The sequence below is a fragment of the Bos grunniens genome, chromosome 2, assembly GCF_055505025.1.
Source record: "Bos grunniens cultivar Pamir isolate PY7600 chromosome 2, Bosgru_T2T1.0, whole genome shotgun sequence".
Classification (NCBI taxonomy): domain Eukaryota; kingdom Metazoa; phylum Chordata; class Mammalia; order Artiodactyla; family Bovidae; genus Bos; species Bos grunniens.
The window spans coordinates 13,093,285-13,109,487 of NC_141166.1; the positions used below are offsets into that span (position 1 = coordinate 13,093,285).

At 44.7% G+C, this 16,203-nt stretch overlaps 1 pseudogene; it reads left to right on the forward strand.

Moving 5' to 3' along the window:
• Window positions 1-652: 652 nt before the first annotated feature.
• The window catches only part of LOC147377550 (cytochrome c-like), a 41,986-nt pseudogene continuing 26,435 nt past the window's right edge, over window positions 653-16,203 (forward strand).

Here is a 16,203-nt window from a genome sequence, read left to right on the forward strand (position 1 = left end):
AATTCAATACTCCTGGCATCTCTTCGTTTGTAAAATGAAGAGAGAAATTGTTAAACTAAGATGGTCTCCAAGATTCCTTTCCACTATATTAATTTACTAGTCTTTGAGTCATGAAAGACATACAGAAGCTGGGGTTAGAACCTAGGTGAGCATGGCTACTCTCCAAGGTCCTGAAGGAGCGCGAGGGCCAGGCCCACAGCCAATGGGACGAGGACACATGGGCTTGAAAGTTCCATTCCATTCACCTTAGAATCATTATTTCTACCATCTCATGAATTCCCGATGTGCCAGGCTCCTGGTGCCCTCCCCAGTCAAACCTTGGAAACCACGTATGAACAGAGGCCTTTAGAGACAGGACAGCAGTGGTGGATGGTGCTGGAGTTTTGTTTTCTCACTGATCCAGCACTGAAAGTGTATATGTCCTTAGATTTGGGTGGTCCAGCAAAAAAGATGCCAAACCCAAGTTCTCTCCATCAGCCTTGATATCACCATATGATGAGGGGGGAGTGGGGAGAGGCATTCTTGGATACAGAAATGGGAGCATTCACAAGCTGTGGCCAGCTTATTATCTAGGACCTCAGATGGACCAACTGTCAGGACCCTGTATAAGCAGCTACAGCCAACAGGGTAGGAGACCAGGGTTGTGGAATAGATGGGCCAGGAAGGGTATGAGATCCCCCTGGTTCAGACTCACAACCTGGAATCAATTGGGCTGGAGAACAGCAGCAAAGAAGGTAGATCTGAGGAGGCTGGAAGGTAAGATCCTAGGAAGCACCTGATGAAATCATCTCCTTCCAATTTAATTTTATAATTACAGAGTATTCACTGTGTTGCACATGTGGTTTCATTTAATTCATGTTAGTTACGCAAGAAAGAATGCAACATTATCACCGTTTTACAGCTACATAAATGCAGCCTCAGAGAGGTGGAGGGACTTGGCCAAGCTCTCTCAGTTGGGGAGAGGACAGAAGTGAGGTTTGAAATAAACTCAGTCTGCTATAAAACCCTTATTCATTCCTCAGCAAACAATCCAATCCCTGACTCTGAATGCAATGGAAACAGGGCTGAACTTGGCCAGAATGAGTGGGCAGGGTGGGCACAGCAAGGTGAGTCCCTTCTTTTGCCACTTGACTTTTGTGCAAATACAGCATTGAATTAGGATGACTTGGAAGCCTATTTCTGAGAGAAGGGGTAATATACACTGGCTGACATCTTATGGGTGGCAGTGACTCTAAGTTGTTCATGGGAAGAGTGGTGTGGGAAATCCTCTGGTCAGTTACTCAAAGGAGAATGGTGATACTTGGCCTTTAGGCCAGGAATCATAAATACTGACTCACCTACCAGATGTATCTGGGACATCAAGTACCTTCTCTCCCTTGAGGTCATATGATTCCTTGAATAGATGAGAGCCACTAGTTGATCATTTACTGAACTCAGTCAACAAATATCTATTGAGCACCTACTAGGTGCTGGGCACAGGGAATCCTGCAAAGTGGGCAATGACAAAGATAGGCTGGCTGGACTCCAGCTGTATCCTCTGTGGGTTGCTGCTTGTCACCACATGAGACCTCTCCATTCACACTCTGGCCCCTCCCACTGCTCAGTTTCAGATGCCACCTGCCCCCTGCTCCACTCCATCATTTGCTGGTCCTTGGTCTTAGAGCTGGGGCTGGGGATGGGAGGAGGGAAACAACATAGGAGACAAATCACAGAGCCAGTGTGGAGATTTTCTTCCTGCTTCTTCCTCTAAGAGATGACAAGTTTAACTCAAATTAATTCAAGCTCAGTTTACACCTGAAGAAGAAAAAGGAGCTGGTTAGACTCAATTTCTTGGTCAGCTTTTCAAGCCTGTATTAACCTATTCATCAGCTTAGTTCATCAGAAGAAAACATGCTTCTTCAGGAGTTTTCTAACTGAAAATAATGCCTCATTAAGTTAAACATATTAGTCTGAGAACAGTATTGATGTCAGACAGACTAATGAATGTCATTATAGGGAATGCACACTGGTCCTCGAGGAGCCTGACTAGCCAATAGAAACTCCCTGCAAATTCCACTCAGCTATTGTCCCATGGATGTGGAATCTTGAGGAAGGGAGGGAGGGAAACAGGAAAGGAATTGGCATGGATCTGTGGTCATCCTGGGGAGCAGGGCCGTGATGAATCCCAACACCTTTGAATGTGTGAAGGGCACATGGCCAAGGGAGGCACCATGTGTAAAGTCACTTATTGTTGAGTCCAAAGGGAGACACACTGGGTTTAGCTTCTCCCTTATAGCAGAAGGGAGACAGAAGGGTAAGAGCTCAGGCATCGGAGCCCTGGGTCCTGATCCGATGTCTCCTCATCACAGTGGATGTGGTTTGGTTCCAGCTCATGTTTAAAAACTGAGCCGATGCTGTGCAAACTTTCACATGCATTATATTCATGCAACCCTCACAGGATGCTACAGAAGCTGAGGCTCAGAGGGATTAAGGGGTTTCCCAAGGTCACCAGTGGGGGGATGGGAGAGCTGAGGCCGAGGGTCAGTCTGGCTGACCCTGATGGAGGCTTCCTCTCCCAGCCCACCTGACCTTTCCCTTCTGTTGGTCTGTCTTCAAAGCCCTCCAGAGTCCATCATCCAAGACCCTGCAATTCCTTCATTACAGCTGCTTGGGACTCCTCTGATCTGGGGCTGGTGTCCCCCCTCACGGAGTGAGCACAGCTGTTCGCAGAGGGGTGTGAGTTCCCCTCACTGTGGACATCTGCTCTTTCACAAGATGGGCTCGGAGAATTCTGGCTGAGTGTATGGCTGCAACTTAATTGCAGGTTGGGGATATTTTATAATGCTAAATGGAACAAATTCTGGGTGAAATGCTATGTTTAACTCCACTGTAATTGTTTCTGCATTTATTTATCTGATGCTCACATCTCCCATAAGTTCTTTGGTGGCAGGTTCTATCACCATCTTCCCCATTGTCTATTCTGTGCCTGGCATATGCAGTGGCACATTTTAAGTATCTGTTGAGTGGCTGAACAAAGGGTGCCCTGAAAGGGGGAAATGAATTCTACCAGTTCAATTACAGTTTCTTTAGGCAGAGGGGAAATACCTGTGGAGTCTTAGGAACAAAGATGATGGTGAAGGGATGATTGAGAAGAATCCAGGCAGTAGAGTAAACACTGGCAAGGCTGCCAAATCCAATAGCTCTGGAGTGAGAGATGTGGTGTATTAGTTAGCTAGTGCTGCATGACAAACCACTCCCGAAATTACTGGCTTAAAATAATGAGCATGTATTTAGCTCAGGAATGTGAAGGTGAGCTGGATGCTCCTCTTGATGGAGTGGGTCTGCTTGATCTTGGTTGAGTTTACTCATGTACCTGCAGTCAGCTGTGGACTGGCTAGGGCGGGGTCTCTGGTTTAGCAAGGCCTCAGCTGGGATGGCTCATTTCTGTTTCATATGGCCTCATCTGACAGTGGGCCTGTCCCTATCTTCATGGTGGAGATAGAAATTCAAAAGAGGAAGGGAAAGCATGCAAAGCTGTTTTGAGACGTGGGTTGGCAGATTGACCATATACTTTTATTTTCCATCTTCTTCATGCTCTGTGTTGGAGGCCGGTTCTCTCCAGGAAGGGATAGCTAATTCCTAGAGATAACAAGTGACTCACTTGTGAGCATGACTTTGGTGTACAAACCAACCAACCCACCCAGAGCCCCAAGCACCCCTACCTAACTCTCACACACCATGTCAACATTCTTCCTGCCCTAAATCACCCCGGGCCAGGTACAAGCAACCAGGGACACTGCTATTGCCCAGAGCTGCCTGAATTATTTAAATTATCCCATCCTAAGCTTCCTCAGTGTTTCTACCTTATCGTGCCCATTCTTTCCCATTAAAGCCCCCAGATGGGCTCTGGGCCTTGGCTTCTTCTCCTTCTGCCTCCCGCCTCATCTTGGCACCTCCCCACATGGCCCTGTATGCTGTACTGTGCCTCCTGTCTCTAGGGATCTCTGCCTATAAGCTTCCTCCTTTACAACAATTGTTTGCCCTCATATCTTACCAAACCTGGTTAGAACAAAACCCGAGTGTGTTAGTTTCAGGTGTATAGCAAAGTGATTCAGTTTTATGTATATAATACATTTACTTTTTAATGTATGTATATATATATATATACATGTATGTATATACCTATATGTATATAATTATTAAGATTATTTTTCATTATAGATTATTTTAAGATATTGGATGTAGTTCCCTGTGCTATACAGTATATCCTTGTTGCTTATCTACTTTATGTATAGTAGTTTGTATCTGTTAATTCCATACTCCTAATTTATCCCGCACATAGCACGGGTGGCTGTGACGGCGCACATAGCACGGCCGAGAGGAGCTACCCCACGTCCGAGGTCAGGGGCAGAAGCCAGGAGGACCCCATGCCCGAGGGGCGGTGGCCAAGAGGAGTTACCCCACGTCCGAGGTCAGGGGCAGCGGCCGAGAGTGCCAGGCTGCGACAGCGCAGGAGCAGCCGGGAAGAGCTACCCCATGCCCAAGGCCAGGGGTGGCGGCCGAGAGAAGCAACCCCATGTCTAAGGAGCGGTGACTGTGTGGGCACAGGAGGGCCTAGAGGAGCTATTCCACGTTCAAGGTCAGGAGGGGCGGCAGTGAGGAGATACCCCTCATCCAAGGTAAGGAGCAGCGGCTATGCTTTGCTGGAGCAGCCGTGAAGAGATACCCCATGTCCAAGGTAAGAGAAACCCAAGTAAGACGGTAGGTGTTACAAGAGGGCATCAGAGGGCAGACACACTGAAACCATCACAGAAAACTAGTCAATCTAATCACACTAACACCACAGCCTTGTCTAACTCAATGAAACTAAGCCATGCCCGTGGGGCCACCCAAAACGGGCGGGTCATGGTGAAGAGGTCTGACAGAATGTGGTCCACTGGAGAAGGGAATGGCAAACCGCTTCAGTATTCTTGCCTTGAGAACCTCATGAACAATATGAAAAGTCAAAATGATAGGATACTGAAAGAGGAACTCCCCAGGTCAGTAGGTGCCCAATATGCTACTGGAGATCAGTGGGGAAATAACTCCAGAAAGAATGAAGGGATGGAGCCAAAGCAAAAAGAATACCCAGCTGTGGATGTGACTGGTGATAGAAGCAAGGTCTGATGCTGTAAAGAGCAATATTGCATAGGAACCTGGAATGTCAAGTCCATGAATCAAGGCAAATTGGAAGTGATCAGGAGATGGCAAGAGTGAATGTCGACATTCTAGGAATCAGTGAACTAAAATGGACTGGAATGGGTGAATTTAACTCAGATGACCATTATATCTACTATTGTTGGCAGGAATCCCTCAGAAGAAATGGAGTAGCCTTCATGGTCAACAAAAGAGTCTGAAATGCAGTACTTGGATGCAATCTCAAAAATGGCAGAATGATCTTTGTTCATTTCCAAGGCAAACCATTCAATATCATAGTAATCCAAGTCTATGCCCCAACCAGTAACGCTGAAGAAGCTGAAGTTGAACAGTTCTATGAAGACCTACAAGACCTTTTAGAACTAACACCCCAAAAGATGTCCTTTTCATTATAGGGGACTGGAATGCAAAAGTAGGAAGTCAAGAAACACCTGGAGTAACAGGCAAATTTGGCCTTGGAATACAGAATGAAGCAGGGCAAAGACTAATAGAGTTTTGCCAAGAAAATGCACTGGTCATAGCAAACACCCTCTTCCAACAACACAAGAGAAGACTCTACACATGGACATCACCAGATGGTCAACACTGAAATCAGATTGATTATATTCTTTGCAGCCAAAGATGGAGAAGCTCTATACAGTCAACAAAAACAAGACCAGGAGCTGACTGTGGCTCAGATCATGAACTCCTTATTGCCAAATTCAGACTGAAATTGAAGAAAGTAGGGAAAACCACTAGAGCATTCAGGTATGACCTAAATCAAATCCCTTATGATTATACAGTGGAAGTGAGAAATAGATTTAAGGGACTAGATCTGATAGAGTACCTGGTGAACTATGGACAGAGGTTCGTGACATTGTACAGGAGACAGGGATCAAGACCATCCCCATGGAAAAGAAATGCAAAAAAGCAAAATGGCTGTCTGGGGAGGCCTTACAAATAGCTGTGAAAAGAAGAGAAGCGAAAAACAAAGGAGAAAAGGAAAGATATAAGCATCTGAATGCAAAGTTCCAAAGAACAGCAAGAAGAGATAAGAAAGCTTTCCTCAGCGATTAATGCAAAGAAATAGAGGAAAACAACAGAATGGGAAAGACTACAGATCTCTTCAAGAAAATTAGAGATACCAAGGGAACATTTCATGCAAAGATGGGCTCAATAAAGGACAGAAATGGTATGGACCTAACAGAAGCAGAAGATATTAAAAAGAGGTGGCAGGAATACATAGAAGAACTGTACAAAAAAGATCTTCATGACCCAGATAATCATGATGGTGTGATCACTGACCTAGAGCCAGACATCGTGGAATGTGAAGTCAAGTGGGCCTTAGAAAGCATCACTACGAACAAAGCTAGTGGAGGTGATGGAATTCCAGTTGAGCTATTTCAAATCCTGAAAGATGATGCTGTGAAAGTGCTGCACTCAACATGCCAGCAAATTTGGACAACTCAGCAGTGGCCACAGGACTGGAAAAGGTCAGTTTTACTTTCAACTCCAAAGAAAGGCAATGCCAAAGAATGCTCAAACTACTGCACAATTGCACTCATCTCACATACGACTGAAGCAACTTAGCAGCAGCAGCAGCAGCACACGCTGGTAAAGTAATGCTGAAAATTCTCCAAGCCAGACTTCACCAATACATGAACCGTGAACTTCCAGATGTTCAAGCTGGTTTTAGAAAAGGCAGAGGAACCAGGGATCAAATTGCCAATTGGACTGCAAGGAGATCCAACCAGTCCATTCTGAAGGAGATCAGCCCTGGGATTTCTTTGGAAGGAATGATGCTAAAGCTGAAACTCCAGTACTTTGGCCACCTCATGTGAAGAGTTGACTCATTGGAAAAGACTCTGATGCTGGGAGGGATTGGGGGCAGGAGGAGAAGGGGACAACAGAGGATGAGATGGCTGGATGGCATCACTGACTCGATGGACGTGAGTCTGAGTGAACCCCGGGAGTTGGTGATGGACAGGGAGGCCTGGCGTGCTGCGATTCATGGGGTCGCAAAGAGTCGGACACGACTTAGCGACTGAACTGAACTGAATTTATCTCTCCCGCTCCTTTTCCCCTTTGGCGACCATGATTTTGGTTTCTACGTCTGTGAGACTGTTTTGTGTATAGATCCATTTGTGTTGTTATTCTGGCCAACAGACCTGTGAAAAGATGCTCAATCTTGGGTTCATTGTAACACAGCTGGTAGAGCAAGCGGGGTGGTTTGACTCTACATGGAGATGCTGTGCCTTCAGGCTGCTCTCTGCTTACTAAGCAGACCCCATAGATAGAGGCCACTGCCTGGAGAGGCACAGCCGGCTGTTGGGGGCATGGGGCTCGATGGCGGCTGAGTCTCGTTGTTTCTGTGGGGTGTAGCTGTGATTTCCCAACTGAAAGTTGTGGAGCTTAAAAATTTGAGTCCTCCCCGAGCTGCCAGTGGGCTAGAGTTTCAGGTGTTCAGGACAGAACACCTGGGGGTGTGGAGATAATTAGCTACTAGCATTTCCCCATGAGGTCCCTCTGAAGGGGACGAGGAGTGACCACCCTCCTGTTGCCATGACCTGCTGACCGGTCAGGACTTAGAGCTGTGGGGTCATCTGAGTCATTCAGTGAATGAGTCTAGTGCCCAGGACATGGTGTGCTCCTAGGGACACTCCATAAACCATTTCCCCTTTTCCAGTGGAGCTTCACAGTCACATTTACGCTTGTTTTTTTTTGAGAAGTGGGGGAGTGCACATTTGCTACATGTCAAGGGCTGTTTGTGGGTGCTTTGCGTTCCTGCTCCTCCTCCTTCGGTATCGTGACAGCCTGCAAACCTTGCGGCTCAGGCTGCAGGCTTCTCTGCGGTCCTCTGCTTGCCACCGTTGCTACTTGTCTTCTGCTCCACATGGTGGACATGGGGGCCACTCCCTGGAGACCAGTGGTTCAGTGTTTAATACAAGAGGGAGAGGAGAGGAGTATCCAGTCCTGGATCCCCTCAAACCCCCTGGTTATATAGCTCAGTTAAGAAAAAAAAAACCTGTAAAGCATCTAATCAATGTGCAAGGGTTCTCTGAAGTGCTGCATGTCAGTATCAGTCAGTTCCACACGCAAAGGAAAAGAACTTGATGAAGAGAGCTGATGGCACTGGCGCTCACTTGGCTGTAAGCCCCACCCGCTCCCAGCTTGAGTGGGATGCCCTAGAAAGGGAGGCCACTGCTCACAGCAGAGGCCACTGGGGATCACCTGCAGCCTGGCTGGCAAATACCCTAAGGAAAAAGGGAAAAAGGAAAACTATGCTCAGGGACAGATAGAGAAAAAAGGAAAAAAAAAAGTACACCCCTAGAGGTACAAGGCAGATTTTGTTAAAAAAAAAAATCTTTATTTAAGGGAGCGAGAAGAGGAGACAAAAGGACAGGTTCAGACCAAGAGAGAGAAAGGTCTGGAGGAAGGTCTGCAGGCCCCTCCCTGTTCTTCCCCTCTTTCCTGCTCATCATCAGACAGAAACTATAAACCATGGGCACATGTGGTTAAAAGCCTAAGACAGAGGGAAAAAATAGATATAGATTTCCCTGCTAGATATAGGGGGAAAAAGTAGCTAATTAAAATGTACATATAACATAAGATATACATATAATACAAAAATATAATACATAAAACATACATATAATTTATGTACACATAAATACACATATAAATATGCATAATTACACACTATGCATAATTATGCAAAATATACATATGATAAAAATATACTAGTTATATATATATATATATATATATATATATATATATATATATATCTAGGGCTTCCCTAGTGGCTCAGATGGTAAAGAATCTGCCTGCAATGCAGGAGACCTAGGTTCGATCCCTGGGTCAGGAAGATCCCCTGGAGAAGGAAACAGCAACCCACTCCAGTATTCTTGCCTGGAGAATTCCACGAACAGAGGGGCTTGGTGGGCATGGGGTCACAAAGAGCTGGACACAATCGAGCAACTAACACTTTCACTTTTTTCATATATATTTGTATATATATATGTGTGTGTCATAAATTTTGGTATATAAATGTTAGATTTCCAATAAACCAGTCCTGAATATTCATTGGAAGGACTGACGCTGAAGCTGAAACTCCAATACTTTGGCCACCCGATGCAAAGAACTAACTCATCTGAAAAGACCCTGATGCTAGGAAAGATTGAAGGCAGGAGGAGAAGGGGACGACAGAGGATGAGATGGTTTGATGGCATCACCAACTCAATGGACATGAGTTTGAGTAAACTCTGGGAGTTGGTGATGGACAAGGAGGCCTGGTGTGCTGCAGTCTATGGGGTCACAAAGAGTTGGACATGACTGAGCAACTGAACTGAACTGAAATTAAAATAAAATTCCATAATTTGATCTAGTTGGAATTCTAAAATTTACATACTAAAATTACATGTAACAAATTACATGTATAATAATTATATAACAAATATATATTCAATATTTATGCACTAAAAGAATTTACAGAACAGAAATGTAATAGAGGTGCTGATTGACTTTGTGACTCTATAACCTAGATTCCAAATTAACTTTATTTATTTATTTATTTATTTTTAGCGTTTGTCAAAATGCACTGATTGACAAAACACTTTATCAGTACTGGGGCTCAAATTAGTTATACCTGGGAGTCACACTAAATTGAAACGTGGCACCCCAGCATAATCTTAGGAAATTAACTAAATATCAAGTAGGGAGAAATAGACATGTCTCACTGTAATTGTAGCGTTTCCCTGATAGCTCAGTTGGTAAAGAACCCACCTGCAATGCAGGAGACCCTGGTTTGATTCCTGGATCAGGGAGATCCACTGGAGAAGGGATAGGCTACCCACTCCAGTATTTTTGGGCTTCCCTTGTGGCTCAGCTGGTAAAGAATCCACCTGAAATTTGGGAGACCTGAGTTCGATCCCTGTGTTGGGAAGATCCCCTGGAGAAGGGAATGGCTACCCACTCCAGTATTCTGGCCTGGAGAATTCCATGGAGTGTATAGTCCATGGGGTCTCAAAGAGTCGGACACAACTGAGCGACTTTTCACTTTCACTGTAACCTTACCTAAATTTCCCATCATCATAGTACCCATTGTCCTAAGAAATTCCATGCTGTGCATAGACACTCCGACACAGTGAATAATAAAATTAAATCTTTGGCTCCCACAAGTGAAATTATATTAAAAAAAATGAGATCCCACAGGCTTTCTCACTCTCCTCCCCAGTTAAAACTGTTAATATGGCCCAATGTAATTTAATACAGGCCCTTTCAAGTATTAAATTGTGTTATATACATCTTAATTAATAAAAAGTGATTATCCCTACTTCTCTATTTAACAGCCCAATTTCGCCTGGGGCATGTCATGGGGGATTGCTGCAACTTGAATGCTATGGTTCCATCCTTTAGGACCCTCCTTGGTGGTTGTTGTTCAGTCCCTCGGTAGTGTCCTACTCTTTGCGACCCATGGACAGCAGCATGCCAGGCTTCCCTGTCCATCACCATCTCCCGGAGCTCGCTCAAACTCATGTTCATTGAGTCAATGATGCCATCATTTCCAATGAGTCAGCTCTTCGCATCAGGTGGCCAAAGTATAGGCACTTCAGCTTCAGCGTCAGTCCTTCCAATGAATACTTAGGTTTGATTTCCTCTAGGATTGACTGGTTTGATCTCCTTGCTGTCCAAGGGACTCTCAAGAGTCTTTTCCAGCACCATAGTTCAAAAGCATCAAGTCTTTGGTGCTCAGCTTTCTTTATGGTCCAACTCTCACATTTGTACATGACTAGTGGAAAAAACATAGATTTGAGTAGATGGATCTTTGTCAGCAAAGTGATGTGTCTGCTTTTTAATATGCTGTCTAGCTTTGTCATAGCTTTTCTTCCAAGAAGCAAGCACCTTTTAATTTCATGGCAGCAGTCACTGTCTGCAGTGATTTTAGAGCCCAAGAAAATAAAGTCTGTCACTGTTTCCATTTTTTCCCCTTCCATTTGCTATGAAATGATAGGACTCGATGACATGATCTTCGTTTCTTTGAATGTTGAGTTTTAAGCCAGCCTTTTCACTCTCCTCTTTCACTTTCATCAAAAAGCTCTTTAATTCTTCTTTGCTCTCTGCCAATATAATGGTTTCATCTGCATATCTGAGATTATTGATATTTCTCCCAGCAATCTTGATTCCAGCTTGTGCTTCATCCAGCCCGGCATTTCACGTGATGTGCTCTGCATATAAGTTAAGTAAGCCGGGTGACAATGTACAGCCTTGATGTACTCCTTTCCCAGTTTGGAACCAATCTGCTCTTCCATGTCTGGTTCTGACTGTTGCTTCTTGACCTGCATACAGGTTTCTCAGGAGGCAGGTACGGTGGTCTGGTAGTCCCATATCTTAAGAAGTTTCCACAGTTTTTTGTGATCCCTCATGAGATGGCTGGATGGCATCACTGACTCGATGGATGTGAGTCTCAGTGAACTCCGGGAGTTGGTGATGGACAGGGAGGCCTGGCGTGCTGCGATTCATGGGGTCGCAAAGAGTCGGACACAACTGAGCGACTGATCTGATCTGATCTGATACCCAGTATCAAATATTATTAAAATTATTGACTCCCTTTGGCTCAGTGATAAAGAATATGCCTGCAATACAGGAGACACAGGAGACCCAGATTCGATCCCTGGGTAGGGAAGATCCCCTGAGGACATGGCAACCCACTCCAGTATACTTGCCTGGAGAATCCTATGGACAGAGGAGCCTGGTGGGCTACAGTCCATGGAATCACAGAGTCAGACACGACTGAAGCGACTTAGCACATCCAATCAACAGCCGGTAAATATTTTCCTCCTAAAAATTTGGCTAATACATTCTGTTCAGCATCAATTTCACCAGACTCTCAGCTGTGGTTTGCCTTTATCTTGGAAGAGACACACCTTTTCTAGACCATGCACAGGGCCCCTCGAGCTGTCACAATCTATGCAGACAAGATCTTCACTACATCTACTCTTCTCCAGGAGAAGAGCTGCCATTATATTGATGACATACTCCTTCAAGGAGACTTATTTGACACTTACTAAGGCTTCTCTGGTAGCTCAGACAGTAAAGAATCCACCTGCAATTTAGGAGACCCAGGTGCAATCCTTGGGTTGGGAAGATCCCCTGGAGAAGCGAAAGGCAGCCCACTCCATATTCTTACCTGGAGAATTCCATGGACAGAGGAATTTGGAAGCCTACAGTCCGTGGGGTTGCAAAGAGTCAGCACAATTGAGCTACTAACAGTAAGGGCGTTTAAATCCAGCTTCTTTTAGTCATTTTGGGGTTCTGATGACAGCAAATTTTACTTCCAAAATGGATCAACAAGCACTTAGACTTTGGCAGCCTCTTCCCAGGCCTTCTCAGCCTCTTCTCATGCCCTCCACCAAGGATCCCTGGACCACTTATGACAGCCATGTTTGCCCAAAGCTTCCTAATGCAAGAAAATGCTCTCAGCCTTTAGCTACACATGATTAAAACAGCAAATAACTGGCTCCATGCTGGGCTCTCTGGACAGTGGAGACTCTCACAGACCTTGAGCTTGTGACCCTCTGTACCCAGACGTGCATTACACTGGAGCATGGAGACAGAAGCCTCCTTAAGGCTTAAGACTTTGAGACATGGTGGAGCCAAATTTGGGCCCTCTGGCATGTTCCTCCGGCAGAAGGGGTTGGCTTCCCCTGTCAGTCCTGTGCCAAATGCCACGTGTGAGAGGATGTGACCCCTCCCACAGACTCTTTGGCTACTTGGGAATCCCTGTGGGATTCACTGAGTGAGCAGCAATGGAAGTTCATTGATTGTGTGAACGGCGCTGATAAACATCATGGGTGACAGAAGTATGGTAAAGTGTTGCTCTTTTCCATCCTTTAGCCAGGAGGATCCAGATAAAGGAGGGGACCCAAGAAACAGCACACTTAGCCACACTTCAGGCAATCTCTGCACTGGGTGTCCTGGCCAACAAGCGGCCCCCACTTTCACATTTAATATACATTGCTGGGCCATGGCCTAAAAATTGTTCCCTTCAAGGTAAAATTCACCTGCTGTGCAGGAGGCACACAGGATGCAGTTTTGATCCCTGGGTCAGGAAGATCCCTTGGAATAGGAAATGGCAACCCACTCTCCAATATTTTTGCTGGAAAAATCCCATGGACAGAAGAGCCTGGCGGGCTAAAGTCCATAGAGCTGCAACAAGTCAGGCACGACTGAGCAAGCGAGAGCTTCAAGGGTAAAATTAAATAAAAACAAACAGAACCAAAATCATGACCCTCGGAAACTTTTGCCTCACAGACACCCAAAATATAAATCGACATCACACGACTGTCTGTATACTAAGGCCACGGTGCAAGGCCTAACTTAACACTCCTTACTTTCTTTGGGATTACAGATAATACTTGTAGTAACAAAGACATGTATTTTACTTTTCAAAGTGTGCAATACTGGGTGTTGCAAAAGGTATTTAATAGGACTTTCTTGTCCCTGATGAGTCCCAGATAACTGGTTTGATTGAGAGGTGTAATGACCTCAAACAACTTCTTTTCAAATTCTATTCCAACAATGGACCCCTAGATGGGTTTCTATCTTGTCTCAGGTTGTAACCTGTCTTTATGAAGTTTTGATCTTACTCCCATTCCTTAAGGGCTGGAGGCCAGATGGAGGTGCATACTTTCCTGAGACATATTACCCAGAGGTTATGCCACAGGCTGGACAGCTGCTCATCTGATATGGGGCCCCTTTGAACTGTTTAAACTTCCACCAAAGAATAAGAACAAAAACACTCTCAAATGAAGTTGTGTATCCTTCTGTTGACTGGATCTTCTTACTACCAGTCTAGGTGTTTTCATTAGTTTACAGTCTGGGGGCTCAAGTCCTCAAAGTAAGCCATTGTTTTCATGCAGGAACAGCAAATGCTGAGACCCACATCAACCTGTAGGGGGGTGGTATCCACCTGGACAGGTCACTTCAGTCCCACATCCCAGCTGACAACTCCTTCCAAGAGCTCATCACTGGGGTGACATGCTCCCACTCAAGGACCTCACTGTTGGAGTGCCTTCAACCCCTGGAGACAACTTTACCCTGGATGATGAGATCTCTGCCCCAGCATTGCCCATACACTCATTGTCTCTCTTAAGGCACATGTTGGACACAGGACATTTTTGCTTTTCTTCCTTTGATATTAGTGATTCTGCTGAGCTTCTGATCTTGCTGTCTGCTTAGCTCATGCCTATGCAAAAGAGTTCATACCTTACATCACTTAAAAACTTAATTCAAAATGGATCACAAATCTAAGTATAAATCCTAAAATGATATAACTTCTAGAAGAAGAGGAGAAAATCTTTTCAACCTTGGGTTAAGCAAAGCTTTCTTAAATATGATTGCCAAAGCATGATCCTTATAAGAAAACACTGGTAAATTGAAGTTAATGACAGCTGAAAACATTTATTCTTTGAAAGATAATAAGAGAATTAAAATATAGGTCATGAACTTGAGGAAAATGTTTGCAAAGCATGTATATGATAAAATATTTAGATCTAGAATATGTAAAGAACTCTCAAACAACCAATAAGCAATAGGCAAAGGAGTTGAATACTTCATCAAAGAAGATCCATGAATGGCAAATACATAAGTGTGTGAAAAAATGCTGAACATTATGAGTGATTAGGAAAGCTCAAATTAGAACCACAGTGAAACGCCTCTGTAGACCTGGGGTATTACAGTGGCTAAAATTTAAAAGATGGATCATACCAAGTTTTTTCCAGGGTATGGAATAACTAGAGCTCTCATACATTGCTGGTGGGATGTAAAAAATGGTAGAAGCAGTTTGGAGGACAGTTCAGCAGTTTCTTATAAAGCTAAACATCTACCGTACGGTCTAGCTCGTCCACGCCCAGTTATTCACCCAGTGGGAACCTGAAAGTCCACAGGAACTTTAAATACAACAGCCTCAAACTAGAGACAACCCAAATGCCCTTTGGCAGGTCAATGGATGAACAAATTTGACCTGTCTATATAATGTGATGCTGCTGCTGCTGCTGCTAAGTTGCTTCAGTCGTGTCTGACTCTGTGCGACCCCATGGACTGCAGCCTACCAGGCTACTCCGTCCATGTGATGCTACTCAGCAATAAAATAACTATTGATACATGCAACAACATGGATGGATCTCAAAATAGTTACACTGATGCCAGATATAAAGGAACACGTTGCTCTATGATTTCATTTTCATAAAATGCTAGAAAATGCCAACTTATTGATAGTGGCAGAAAGTAGATCCCTGGCTGTCCAGGTAATGGGGACGGAGGATGGCAGAGATGGACATGAGAGAGGGATTATAAAGCAGCACATGAAGACTTTGGGGAGGTGATGGGTTCATTGATTATCTTGATTGCAATGATAAATGTATACTAAAACATTTTAAATACATGTAATTTATTTTATGTCAATGATGCTCCAATAAAGTATTATGAGATTAAAATGAAGAAACACGTGTAAAGCCCCAAAAGGGTCAGGCGTGTATACAATCCTAGTGGCTGGAAGCTGATGTTGTTACGGTTTATTTTTACTGAGTGGATCTCTCATCAGACGAAGGTCTGGCTGTTACGTCTTTTCAGCACTTTGGAATGAACCCCATCATTTATCTCTGACAGTTAGTGGTCTGCCTCTCTAGGCTCTCCCCCAGCCCTTTCTCTCCTTCTGGAAATGATCTCTGCTGATTCATAACCCCCAACCTGGCCTTCCTTACCACGGTGAACTCTGACATCGAGGTGACATTCAGGTTCCCCTGTTCCCACTGCTCGCTTGCACATGAAGATGATTGATCCACACTCCGAGGGCTCCCTCTATCCACACAATTACCAAAATATTTTGTCTTTGCAGAGCACAGACCCTTTCCAGGGAGAGACCTGGGAGCCCCTCCCCTGTTTACCACATCGGACTGGCTATCTGTCCTTCTGATCATCTTTGGTCTCCAAACGATCTTTAATTTCAGGCAGAGGGAAAAGAAAAGGCTTACCGAACCTTGTTTCAGG